Here is a 14,859-nt window from a genome sequence, read left to right as displayed (position 1 = left end):
CGTAAACCAGCATGGCCGGACGCAGCTTTGCGCCGTCGTCCTCCCGAATCCGAGTCCAGTGTGCTAACCACTGGGCCACCTCCCTCGGTGGAGCGTCAGGGGTGACACAAATGTAAGATTTCTGTACATGACATACCGCAATTAGAAGCATCCACTTGGGGCGCCAACCCGAAAGGGACAGCAGTTGCAAGAATTGTATGCAATGCACATCACAATTAGTATCGGAAACTGACAGGGTGAGTGTGTATGAACCAAAAGGGGGGAGGGGGTGAAGCTTACGAAAGTTACACTTGCTATATGTATGGTTTTATCAAGAAGCTCGGTAAGTTCTTAATTTTTTACACAGTAATCTAACAAATATTTGGACAGACATAGGCTATTTATTTTTATATATTAGATATAGCTATACTGCCATATAAAGATAAGGCGTTGTTTAACGTTGTTACCATAAATCTTGAAAATATGCTGACCTGCACATAACGCTTTACTAGCAAGACGAATTCTGGACCGTAAATACCGTGGTAGTTGGGTTGGACGTGGTGGGCTAGTTAGTCGGCCTGCCCCGTCTCCGGACCTTACACCGCTGGATTTATTTCTGCGTATAAATTTGAAATATACAGGGTGAGTAACTAACTATTGCCACCTAGAATAGCTCCGAAAGAAAGATAATAGCTGAAAAGTTTGTGGGACAAATGTTGCATGGGACAAAACTTTGTGTTCTGCCTTACAGCAGGTCTTGTCCAGGCGAAAACCTCGTCAGAGAGGTCCACTGCATGAGCGTCTAGGGAAGTGATTCTAGTGGTGGTTTCCCGTTGCCTTCCACTGATGATGATGAAATGATAATGACGACAACACAACACCCAGTACCTGAGTTGAGAAAGTCTCCGACACAGCCGGGAATCGAACCTGGGCCATTTGGCCATTTGGAGCTACAGACTGCCGCGCTGACCACTCAGCTATTGGGACAAGGGGGACCATAATATGACGTTCGTTTTTTTTTATTTTTTTTTTTATTTTTTTTTTTTTTAGGTGGAGTCGCTTCAGAGATATGAAGGTCAACTTTGTTATTTTAAATGGGATGCTATAGTTTGGTACTTATTCTCTGATAGCAGCTATCGAGACGAATCCAATAATGTGCAACAGTAAGGTCTTTGAAGGTCAACGAAGATCACAAAGGTAGCATGAACGTCCATTTACAGAAGGTGTTCGAAGTGATGACAGTTGGTATCATTGCAGTGCTGCAATCTTCTTATCATGGATTGAGTAGTATTCCTTATCTTTTCGGCACTTATCAAAGCACATGCTCTGTCAATTCTCTCTCGCAGATCTTCAGGTGTAGTTGGAAGGTCTTTGTAAACAACGTCTTTTACGAATCCCGACAAGAAAAAGCCAGAGGCGTCAAGTCTGGCGAGCGAGCCGGCCACGACACATCTCCGCGCCCAATCCAACGATTTGGGAATTGTCTCTGCAGCTCGTTTCTAGTCATCAGCGAAAAATGTGTCGGACAACCATCGTGTTGATACCATGTTCTGTTCCTTGTTCCGAAAGCTATTTCTTCCAATAACAGGCCTAACGTTTCTTGCAGGAATGTGGTGTGCATCCTGCCATTAAGATTTCCTTAGAAATAGGGACAAATAATTCTGTCCTGCAGAATCCCATACCATACACTCACCGACCACCTTTTTTTGGTGTGCAACTTGCCGCAGCCAACATGGATTTTCAGTAGCTCAATAATGCATCTTACGCAAATTAACATATCCATGGTCCGTGAATGTAGCCTCGTCAGTAAATAAAATCAAATTTATAAATGTGTCCTCCCTCTGCATCTGAAATTGAGTTCATCGGCAGAATTCAATGCGACGCATACTATCCGTACTACTTAATTCTTGGTTGAGACTGATATGATAAGGATGATATTTATGGCGATGCAGAACACGAACAAACTACTCTGGCTCATGCCAGATTCCCTTGCGATTTGATGCGAACTAACAGAAGGACCTCGAACCACAGTGGCAAGAGTACCAATTTCTATTTCCTCATTAGTAACTTTCCTTTGCCAGATATGTTTCCCATGCGTTAAACATCCAGTTGTTCTCACTTTAACATATGCATACAACGTGTAGGATGAGTACGTTGAGGATATCTTTCAGCATGTAAGTCTCTAGCTCTTACTGAATTACGTTGGCATTCTCCGGAAACAAGAAGCATATCGACTTGTTCTTCGAAGGAATAATCATTCACTTTCACTTGATTCGACGATACTAGTCTTACCGTTCCTATTAATGTAATATTGCAAAACCGTCGAATGGTGTTTACATGTGCATGGTACATTACATGGATACCCTATATTCGGGGAATATTTAGTATTTGCAAGATATACGAGAGAGAATTATCAGAGCATGTGCATCGATAAGTGCTGAAGTGATAAGGAATACCACTCAATCCATGATAAGAAGATTGCAGCACTGCATTGATACCAGTGGTCATCATTTAGAAAACCTTCTGTAAATGAACGTTCATGCCACCTTTTTGACGATCGTTGACCTTCAAAGACCTTACTGTTACACATGATTGGATTCGTCTCGATAACCGCTATCAGAAAATAAGTACCAAACTATAGCATCCCATTTAAAAAAACAAAGCTCACCTTCATATCTCCGACGCGACCCCACCTAGCAACAAAAAAACAACGTCATATTATGGTCCACCTTGTCACATGCGACATTTGTCCCACAAACTTTTCAGTTATTATCTTTCTTTCGGAGTTATTCTAGGTGGCAATAGTTAGTTACTCACCCTGTGTATTTCAAATTTATACACGATTTTTTACCAAACAGAAGCTACATGTTTTCTAAATATATATTTTATATAAATATATATGTAGTATAGAAGGAAGGAACGTTGTAATCAAAAATCTCGAAAAATACTTTATCTGTTTACTTCAGATTTTCACACTATACTCTAAAAAGGAATGTATACACTGATCAGCCAGAACATTATTTGCTTGCTATCGATATAAACCCGTCCAGGCGATAGCAACGTCAGCTGGCGAGGAATGACTGCTAATCAGACACACGCAAGGTGCATGTAGTATCAGCGGACGTGCTGTCCGTTCGCGCAATCTATCTGACTGTGATCAAGGACAAATTGTAATACCCCGAAGGCAGAAACTGAACGACTTGTCGGGTGTTCAAGAAGTGCTGTGGTACGTGTCCTGTGGCGAAACCAAAGTGAAACCACGTCCAGACGTCGTGGGGTTGGACAGCCACCCCTCATTACAGATATCGGACGTCATAGGCTGGACAGAACGGTAACACAGGACAGACGGCGAACTGTGGCGGAACTAACATTAGACTTTAATGCTGGGCTGAGTACAAGGGTGTCCGAACACACAGTGCACCGAAAGTCCTAACGATGGGCCTCCGCAGCCGACGACCTATGCGTATGCCAATGTGAATATCACGGCTTCTACAACTACGACTGAAATGGGCACGTGACCATCGGCACTGGACAATGGCACAGTAATAGAGCGTTACATGGTCTGGCGAATCTCGATACCTTCTTCAGCAAGCCGGTGGGAGGGCGCGAATTCGTCTCTTCAAGGAGAATAGCACCTTGATATCTATACCGCGGGACGGAAACAAGTTGGCAGCGGCTGCATTATGCTCTGGGGAACATTCACGTGGGCCTCCATGGGTCCAGTGGAGCTCGTACAAGGCACCGTGATGGCCAAGGACTAACGTACACTGGTCGCAGACCACGTACACCCCGTCATGGTGATCATATTTCCCTACGGCAATGGAATTTTCCAACAAGATAATACGCCATGTCGCAAAACCAGAAGTGTGATGGAGCGGTTCGAGGAACACAGTGGCGAGCTCCAATTGATGTGCTGGCCCTCCAACTTGCCAGATCTGAACCTGACTGAACAAATGTCGGAGGTGATTGAACGTGGCGTCAGAGCTCATTGTCCCTCTCCCCCCCGGATTTAAAGGATTTAGGTGACTTGTGTGTGCAGTTGTGGTGCCAACTCCCTCCAGCGGCCTACCAAGGCTGATCAGTGTACATACAGGGTGTCCCATTTATCTTGCCCACCTAAAATAACTTTCTTCCTGGTGCGTTAAATGAAAAACTGTTTCAAACAATGTTTTTTTAAACATCTTTGGGTAGTTCTTGATAGGAGTATGCGTTGCATGTAATCCCACGGATGTAGGAGATACAGGGTAGAGGTAAATAAGTTTTAATTGGGACCATGTACATTTTATTCAAGCATACACTTACCATCTCGAAGAGCTATTCAGGAATGTATCGCACTGTACTATTTTATGCACCAAACTAGTAGCTAAGGAAATGATAAATAATACGTAACTTCCGTAATTTAAATATCAATTCTGTGCATTTCATTAACGAAATCATTTAACTTTTCAAGGTTAGATTGACCACTTTACAAATTATCAATAAACACTGAATGCCACAGTACTGCACTGTACTGTAACTGGATCTTGTTACTGGACAGTACCGTATTACACTACTTACGATATTGCAGAAGTAACATGGCCATTTGTAGTAATTTGTACTGTGATACTACCACTATATGAAAAACAGAGCGTTTACATCACATAAGCAAACTGATGACCATTGGCACTCACACGTAGTGTCACGCTGTAGATGAAATGCACTCTCCATCGTGCTACTATTTCCTCTGTGATGGCTGTACAATCAGTAATGCTTCGCTGTATGTCTTCTGGTGCTGTTGGAACGTTTGGGTAGGCAGCATCCTTGACTACTCCCCACAGAAATAAATCCAGCGGTGTAAGGTCCGGAGACAGGGCAGGCCGACTAACTGGTCCACCACGTCCAACCCACCTACCACGGTATTTACGATCCAGAATTCGTCGTGCTCGTAAGGCGTTATCTGCAGGGTATCCATCACGCTGATACCACATGACCACTTTCTGATTCAGAGGTACGGCGTCAAGAGAACAGAAAGAGTGTGTCTTAAAAATCGGACGTGTTGTCTGCCACTTTGGTTGCCATTTGCAATGAAAGATCCGATGGTATCCCCAATAATTCCACACCAAACAGAAACGTTCCATGTACGTTGATTCTTTACCTGTGCATTGTTGCTGGACCAATAATGCACATATCTTAAACTGAACTGACGTTTCCTTTGTTAGAGAATGACGCTTCGTCGGTAAAAAGAACATCTGAGAAGAAACCAGGATTAGTCAGAAGATGTTTCTGAGCCCACTGACAAAATTGAACCCTCTTATTGAAGCCAATTCCACGAAGTTATTGGTGTAAATGAACATGATAAGAACTGAATTTATGACGTTGCAAAATGCGATGTGCACTTGCTTTCGAAACACAACTTAATGTTGAATTCGTCGTGTCCTGACTTGAGGATTCACGGCTATGGCAGCGAGCGTAGCGATATCAGCAACTTTGTTATTGTTCTACGATGATTTCGAGGTCCTGCATTTAAACTCCTCGTTTCACGTAGAGGAGAAATGGAACGAACAAACATCCAGCGATAAGCGATGGCTTGTCGGGGAATCGTCTGATATAAAGTAGTTATGTCTAAACAGAATTTCGCCCGCCTACGGCAAATTACAGTACATGTATGTACGGTGAAGTACAAGATAGACATAATAACAAAAATGTTCTCTAACACTACTGAAAATAAAAATGCAAGTTGCTAAATTATTTCCTATCAACGTACTTTCTCCGTAGATCAGCAGCATTTCTACCTTATCGTCACGCATCTACATCATACCCGTTTATACAACAATAATGGTATTCACAATGTGTACTACCACCACGCAATTTCTAAGTTAGTCTGATGAACGACTACACTGGTATGCAGTGTACTACATGCTAAAGCAACAACAAATTAGGTGCACGGAGGGGAGAGGCGTGCCTTTGCCTACATGACTCGGAAATCATAAACAAACCCCACACCTCTACTACTGCACTCCACTGGGTAGGCAATGTGTACATTTAAGGCAGAAAACAGCTCGGTCAATTCACAACCTGTGTACTGTTCATCGTCTGCACATCTACTTTTTATTGACAAATATGGTACAGTGTAATACATTTTTGAATAGCTCTTGGAGAGAGTAAGTACATTCTTGAATGAAATGTACATATCCACGGGTATGCTGCCGGTCTATAGTGCCCATTGGACACTATAGACCGGCAGCTTACCCGTGGATATTTTGATTATGAAATACGCCGGGAGAAACTCAAGAATCACAAAATGTACATAGTTCCATTTAAAAAATTTAACCTTTACCTTGTACCTCCTATATCTTTGTGGATACATAAATCATATATCCCCAGTAAGAATTACCTAATGATGCTGAAAAACATTGGTTAATACAATCTTTTATATTAACACATTAGAAAAGAGTTATTTTGGGTGAACAAGATAAATGGAATACACTGCATGTAGGCAAACGTTGTTGACAAAAACCTCCCAAATGTATTTGGTCGATGTACTTCAAACTTTTGAACAATAGTCAATGCATAGCCTACGTCCCCTGTGTCCGTGTGAATGCTTATTAACGAACACTGCACTGGTTTTTTGTTAAAACGTTGTTCTATGAAGATGTGTGGCTCAGTTTTTAATTAGGCTATCAGTCCATTTAAACATTAGGCAAACTGGTTCTCCTGAGTACTCTTTCTCTTTCTCTATAATTTTAAACAAATTTTGCATACACACCAATGTGCTGTTACGTTTTATTCCTCGCAATCGTTTTTAACAAACAACTGGAAACGTATTTACGGCTTATCGGCTTATGATTAGAATATTACTGCGGAATCTGAATCGTCCTAAACTTTTAAATCCTACCAGTTTGCAGACTAAAACCAGGCAAAAGACTGTCGTTAAAGTTACTGTCCTCTCACATCATACAGCTGGAAAGGTCACTCTCTCTCATAAACCTTATACTAATGATTCCAACTGATTTGCCATTCATTTTAAGTGACTTCAGTTTCCCATTAAGGTTGCATTCGCAACAATAAACAAGGCTTAAAGAGGAGAAAAGAGGATGTGTACAGAGAGGGGGAAGGAAATAAACACAAAGAGCGGGAAGTAGGAGACGGACATAGAGGGGGGATGGCGGCAGATATTAGCATATACATGATTGCCGGGGTCGCTAATGTGACTGACAGGTGTTATATCTGTAATTCTTACTCCTGCCGGTCATAGTTTTAGTACGTGGAAGACATATACTAGACTGACTGGCAGGAGACTACTGGGTTTAAACGAAACACTTCTTTCAGAAGAATAAATTATTTTCATGATGGGAAAGTCGTGTACATATAATATACTCATTACAAAATAGTTAAGAGAGCAAAGGCACGAATTTAATCCATAAACGCATATAGGCTTTATAAATTGTATAAAGGGCTTCTGTCGCGTAGACAGATAAATATTATGGAATATACTAGGAAGATGAACTATCGATTCTCACATAAAATAGACACAAAAAAGAAGATCAATTCATGGATTACCATCACGAAGCCTAGGCCTGAGAATCAGTACAATCTGGATTAGTAACTGCTCACTTCTTGAGGCAGCAAAAAGCTCAGCTCCCAGCTCCCAGCGGCCGGTGAGCCGTGCCGTGTCGTGTTGTGCAAGCGCCGCACCCCCCGCCCCCGCCCCCGCCCACGCCCCCGCCAACGCTCGCGGCCGTGACACTGTGCGGGCCGTGGGCCTGGGCTCGCTCTATTGGCCGCAAGGTCGCGGTCGCGCCGCCCGCCCGCCGGTCGACAATTAATGCTAATAGCGGCTCCTCTTCCGCGTGCTGCCACTGTGTCGGCAGCCGCTGCCGCTGCCAATGCGCAGTATCTGCCGTGTCCGCTCGCCAAGGACTTTGATTCACAGATTACAGTCGCAAACTGTACTATTTTTTTTTTACCAAATATGTACCGTTGCAAAAACAGACATAATGTCTGAAGGGATACCGCAACCACTGGTTATACTATGTTACGTATAATCCGTCTTAATTGCTGTGTGTGGACGGCTTACTCCTCTAACCGAAATTGAAGATCTGAAGATGGTTCTAGAAGAACCGAAACCGCTCATGTGAATAAACATTTTTTTTTCCAGTCAAGACGGATTGAAGTAACATTTCATGTACCGTTACACTGTCAACATCGTTCCAGAACCTTATTTTATGCAGACTGAAGCAAGGAAAAGGAAGAAAATCGCAATACAAAGAAGCTGGTGTGCGACATACACGAAAGTTGATAGGCCTGTTTCTAGGTCTGAAATGTCTGTTCAGATTTCGCGCCAGTCGCATAAGAGTGTCGGTAGTAGCGCCACTATGAGAATGAAAATCAGGTTTGCTTTAAATACTATTTGTAATGGTCATGAGCGTTAGTCACCTTTGAGATTGGACGTGGTGAGGTGATGTTAGTCAATAATGTCATTAAGGCGACAAAGACGCCTGTATCAAGACCACTGAGTTTAAACGAGGTCGTGTAATAATACTACTAGAAGGTGGATGTTCCTTCTGCAATACTACAGGAAGTCTTGGAAGGAATGTAGCCACTGCACGTGATTGCTGGAAGCGGTGTTCACGAGAATATACGGTTGCAAGAAGACCGAACTCCGGACCATCATTTGTCACTACCGAGAAGGGAGACTGTCGTGGTCGACGTAAGCCTCTGGCGTATCGTACTGCTTCTGCAGAATCAATGTGGGCAGCAGTTGGCACCACTGTGGCACAACGAACTCTTATAAATCGATTACTTCAAAGACAGCTCCGAAAAGACTCTCTGTAGCGTGCATTCCTCTGACCCAAAAACACTGCCGTTTGCGGTTCAGTGGTGTCAAGCACAAGCTCTTTGGAGGTCAGGATGGACGTCTGTTGTGTTTTCTGATGAAAGCTGGTTCTGGTTCAAATGGTTCAAATGGCTCTGAGCACTATGGGGCTTAACTTCTGAGGTCATCAGTCCCCTACAACTTAGAACTACTTAAACCTAACTAACCTAAGGACACCACACACATCCATGCCTGAGGCAGAATTTGAACCTTCAACTGTAGCGGTCGCGCGGTTCCAGACTGTAGCGCCTAGAACCACTCGGCCATCCCGGCCGGATAGCTGGTTCTGCCTCGGCGCCAGTGATGGCCGTGTGTTGGTAGAAAGGAGGCCACAGGTGGGCCTGCAACCAACCAGACTGTGTGCTAGAAACGCTGGACTTACACCTCAAGCTGTGGTCTGGGGTGCGAAATCGTATGAGAGCAGGAGCACTGTCGTGGGTATCCCTCGCACTCTTGCCTACAAACTTGTACATGACTCCGGCGATTTGACCTGTTGTGCCAGCATTCATGAACAGCATTCCAAGGGGGCCCCACACCATTGTTGTAACCCAACACACTCTACAGTGTGTTGACATGTTGCCTTGGCGTACTCGATCGCCATATTCTTCTCCAATCGAGCACATATGGGATATCATCGGACAACTCCAGCGTCATCCACAAACAGCAGTAACCGTCCCCATATTGAACGACCAGGTACAACAGGCATGGAACTTCATCCCACAAACTGACATCCGACTCCTGTACAATACTATGTATGCCCCTTTGCGTGCTTGCATTCAACGTTCTCGAGGTTACAACGGTTATGAATGTACATGCATTTCACATTTGCAATGGCTTATCCTCCGCTTACATTAACCTGTGATATTGCAACGTTAATCACTTAAATATGTTACCTAGACAAATCAATTCCCGAAATTTCTATACCCTACATTAATTATTAGTTTATATATTCAAACTTAAACATGGCAATTGATAAATATTATTTGTGAAGGTTTTGATGGTTTCAATCAACTTCTTTTGTCAGTCATTCACCTGAAGTCGAAACTTCGAGAACTATATGTAACTGAACGAGAACAGACAAATGCAGTGAACGAAAGGAATGACAAACCGGTACTATGAGAGGTGTAGCTGGAACAAGGAACGAGTGACCGAACGGGACCGAGGCAGGAACGAGGAACGGCGCAACGAGGAATGATTGACCATCCGGAAAAGAACAAGACCAGTCGAACGAGACCCACTGAACGACATATAGGCGGGAACGATACTGTTTGAAGTGAACGCTGAACGACAGTTCCATACAGGTCGTCCCTCAGCCCTGTCGTTCAGTTTGATGAACTGTTCGTTCCTGAAAGACCCACCTCTAGTTAAAGCCTCTAGTAGACAAGAGGGTATTACCACCTGACTGGGAAACTGATCAGCAGACACACAGAATCACACGAGAACGTGTCTCCTGGTCAGTTTCCACTCTAGGTATACGGCTTAGTTGTGATCTAGACGAGTGGTCCTCAACGTGGTCGCTTTCATTCTCTCCGTCCACATCCACACATTGCAAGCCACCTCACTGTGTCTGGCGAAGGATACTTCGGCCCATTTTCTTATTCCACCCGAAAATGGCGCGTGAGAGGAATGATTGACGGCAGCCCTCCGTATGGAATTTTTTATGCCTTTTTCGTCGTGGTCATCTCTCGAGACATGTGTGGAAAGAAGTAATATGTTGCCCGACTCTTACTGGAACATACACTCTGGGAATTTCCATCGTAAACCTCACTATGACACAAAATTTCTATCTTGAAGCCTCTGCCATTGAATTTGTTGAGCAACTCTGTAATGTTCTCAGCGGTTTCCTAAACGATGCCGTGACGAAATGCGCCGCTCTTCGTTGGATCTTCCCTGTCTCTTCGATTAATCTACGTGCTAAGGGTCCTAGATTGGTGGACAGTATACAAGAATCTGCCCAGCTGCCCACATGGTGACACGTGAGCTGCTTTTTTCTGGCAGGGTGGGGGCGGCCGTGGTTGTCTGCATCTACATCTGCCACTTACGGTATCTGGGAGTGGGATCTCTCATGCCACTATTATTTTCCCCTAGCTCTGTTCCATTTTTAAACGATACCTGGGAAGAGCGACTGCCGTTAAACTTCCCCATACCATCTCATTTCTCTGGCTTTTTTCGTCATAGTCACTGCCCACGACATATGAGGGAGGATGGAATACACTGCCCAAGTCGTCTTCAAATGCGCGCTCTCGGAATTTCAGAAGTAACCTTAGCCATGATACACGATGCATCTTTTAGCGACTCCTACTGCCACTGGAGTTTGTTGAGCACCTCCATTTCTCTTTCACACTTACAGGGTGTTTATAAATGAATATCGGGGTTTCAACGATTTATAATGTTTATTATATTAAACTTACAGTTATAAATAATATGTCAAATGAAAGAGCAACTCAAACAGTTGTGTTTGGCACCAGTGTGCATGCTCAGCGCGCAATGCTTCCTCCGCAATCCGCTAGACAACGGTAGTAGCGAAGATGGCGACTAGTGAACAGAAAGCGTTTTGTGTTTTGCAGTTTGCAAAGACCGAATCTGTAGTTACTGCGCAACGTGCGTTCTGGCTGAAGTTCGGTTGTGATCCTCCAAGTGATAATAGCATTCGTAGATGGTATCATAAATTTGGAGATACCGGCTTCTTTTGTAAAGGGAAGAGTACAGGACGACCAAGAGTTAGTGAAGAGACTGTTGAGCGAGTAAGAGAGTCGTTCATTCGTAGCCTAAATAAATCAGTCCAGAAGCCTAGTCGTGAATTACAAGTTCCCTTGTCGACTCTTGGAAAGTTTTTAGAAAACACGTACAATTACATCCTTACCGTTTACAGTTATTACAGGCTTTAAAGCCGGCAGACCATGGATTACGTGCCAACTTCGCAAACGAAATGTTGTTTCACGACGATGGAGATTTCCTGGATCATGTTGTCTTCAGTGATGAATCGAACTTTCACCTTAGTGGACCGGGACGATGCGGATAGGAGGGGCGTGTGGTCAGCACACCACTCTCCCGGTCGTTATGATGGCTTTCTTTGACCGGAGCCACTGCTATTCGGTCGAGTAGCTCCTCAATTGGCATCACGAGGCTGAGTGCACCCCGAAAAACGGCAACAGCGCATGGCGACCTGGATGGTCACCCATCCAAGTGCCGGCCACGCCCGACAGCGCTTAACTTCGGTGATCTGACGGGAACTGGTGTTTCCACTGCGGCAAGGCCGTTGCCCGAGATTCCCCTAAAGTGACTGTTTTCTGTGCCGTATCCCAGCGGAAAGTTTATGGGTCTTTCGTTTTTGGTGAACCTACTGTAACTGGCACTTCTTACCTTGGTACACTAGAGCAATGACTCTTCCCTCAGTTGAAAGAAAATGAGCCAGAGATCTTCATTTTCCAGCAAGATGGTGCGCCACCTCACTGGCAGAGCGAAGTACGCGATTGGTTGAACATCATTGTACCCAAGCGCTGGATAGGCCGCAAGGGGCCCAATTATAGGGCTTGCTTTGAGTGGCCTCCACATTCACCCAACCAGCGCCATGCGATGCTTTCTTTGGGGCTTCATCAAGGATGGTGTGTACGTGCCTCCGCTACCAGCAGACCTCCCTGAATTAAGAAACCGCATTGAAGCAGCTGTGCCGGCCGAAGTGGCCGCGCGGTTCTGGCGCTGCAGTCTGGAACCGCGAGACCGCTACGGTCGCAGGTTCGAATCCTGCCTCGGGCATGGATGTGTGTGATGTCCTTAGGTTGGTTAGGTTTAACTAGTTCTAAGTTCTAGGGGACTAATGACCTCAGCAGTTGAGTCCCATAGTGCTCAGAGCCATTTGAACCATTTGAAGCAGCTGTTGCTACAATCACTGAAGACACACTTATCAATGTTTGGGAAGAACTCGGCTATAGACTTGACGTGTGCCGTGTGACAAATAGTGCTCACATTGAATATTTATAAGGTTCTTGGTAAAACTGTTTGAGTTGCTCTTTCATTTGACATATCATTTATAACTGTAAGTTTAATATAATAAATATTATAAAGCGTTAAAACTCCCGATATTCATTTATAAACATCCTGTATTAAAAGATCCTGTGAAAAGCATAGAGTGTAAATTAATGGCATCATTGCACAGTCTGCAAAATATTAGTCGGTTGACACCAAATCCATTGAGAGAACGTGTGTCCAAAAGTATCTGAACAATCTGATGGCGTCGCTCTGGCTGCTAAGCAGCGTAATTGCGGCGTATGTACAGCGTCGCGACTGTGGGAAGTCAGCGTCACACTGGCATTACGCCGGCGTAACACCAACGTTACGCCGGCGACACAACTGCGCCCCATTACGTCAGTGTCATCATGCACTCCTCAGACCCACAATTAATTTAGTGTTCAAAAGTACTTGTAACACATACCATTCATGTGTTGTTGCAGTCCTTCCGAGCCCTGTGCTCTGTAATGAGGGGACGAGGAGCTGTTGTGATAAATTTTTGTTCCTAGAAGAGTCAATCGACACATCGCTTCCTACAACACACACTTCGCGAAGAGATCACAAGGTAAGATTTGAGAGATTAGCGCTCACACGGAGGCTTATCAACAATCGTTTCTTCCATGGATTATTTGTGACTGGAACAGAAGGGGAAGTGACAATGGTGCCCTCCAACAATGGTGGCTTGCGGAGTGTAGATGTAGACACACAAACAGTTAAAACATGATATCACGCACAGCTAAGTTTGCGCGATTCAGACAAATGGCGCTCACGATTTCGCTGCTTCACGTCAACTGACAACTGTGGCCACAAGAGCGGCATTTTGTCGCAAAAGTTAAATAAAAAATTTGCCATATTATGAAAACGGCGGACCACGTACGAGGGGATAAACACTAGGAAAGAGAAATGACTCCAGTAGCCTTCCTTGACATACTAAAATCCTCCTCCCATACCACTACGGTACATGGCACGTCTTTTATCTCCTCACTGATTGGACTGGATTGTTCGGGTGAAGAGACCAAACAGCGAGGTCATTGGTCTCATCGGATTAGGGGAGGACGGGGAAGGAAGTCGGCCGTGCCCTTTCAAAGAAACCATCCCCGAATTTGCCTGGAGCCATTTAGGGAAAATCGCCGAAAACCTAAATCAGGATGGCCGGACGCGGGATTGACCCGTCGTCCTCCCGAATGCGAGTCCAGTGTGCTAACCACTGCGCCACCTCGCTCGGTATCTCCTCACTGAAGTGAATGCTATTGCAGTGGCCATCAAAGCAGTTTAAGCCAGCACGGCGCGTGCTTTATAAAGGGTTAGCGGCACAAAAGACCATTCAGTTGAAAGAGATTACTTCTTACCGCGACTCTCAATAATGTAGCTCCGACTGACGATATGTTTAAACACAACCATTTCGCCTGTGAACGATATAATGGTCTCCGGAAGGAAAGTTTGCGGCCTTTTGGCGGTAATAAATACGCCAGGGGCAAAATGTAGCTGCATATTTTAGCGGTGACACCGCAGATAGAGGCGCGCTTAAGGCCGCGTAATAACCGGTATGGCGAGTGCCGCCGCTGTCTACGATTCGCTGTGGTCTCTCCTAGCCTACAGCCGCGCCTGACAAGTCGCCACCCGGCGTCGCGCAGGGCGAACAAGTGAATTGGCGAGCTCCGCGCTCCTCCGCGCTGCCAGGCAAATTGCCTGCCGCCGCGTGGCGTGGCTTGTCACTCGCTCTGACGTCGCGAGTAATTAAATCCCGGCGCGGAGCCCTGCGGCGCACCTTGGCCGTGCTGTTCCATTACGTTACGCTTGTCACGGCAACAAAGCCTTCTTCGCTGTCGGTGCTGGAGCTGCACGTACACGCGGACCGGTGGGACCTTAAACAGTAAATGATACAACAGTAAAGTGCTACTGCTACGCGTGTTAGTTCGATAGTTATTAACCTAAAAGTCATACATACTCAATGCAAATTTCAATGGAAAACCTGAAGATTCTAAATCTAAAACTTGCTGGTACAGGTTGGTGCACGA

The 14,859-nt window shown here is 44.9% G+C and overlaps 1 pseudogene; it reads right to left on the bottom strand.

Annotated features, from left to right (window-relative positions):
* Positions 1–11,979: 11,979 nt before the first annotated feature.
* LOC124725757 lies at positions 11,980–12,097 on the bottom strand (annotated as a pseudogene).
* Positions 12,098–14,859: the final 2,762 nt, after the last annotated feature.

Source organism: Schistocerca piceifrons, chromosome 1 (assembly GCF_021461385.2).
Source record: "Schistocerca piceifrons isolate TAMUIC-IGC-003096 chromosome 1, iqSchPice1.1, whole genome shotgun sequence".
Lineage (NCBI taxonomy): Eukaryota > Metazoa > Arthropoda > Insecta > Orthoptera > Acrididae > Schistocerca > Schistocerca piceifrons.
The sequence above is the reverse complement of the archived record's forward strand: the minus strand, read 5'-3'. Positions and strand labels throughout refer to the sequence as shown.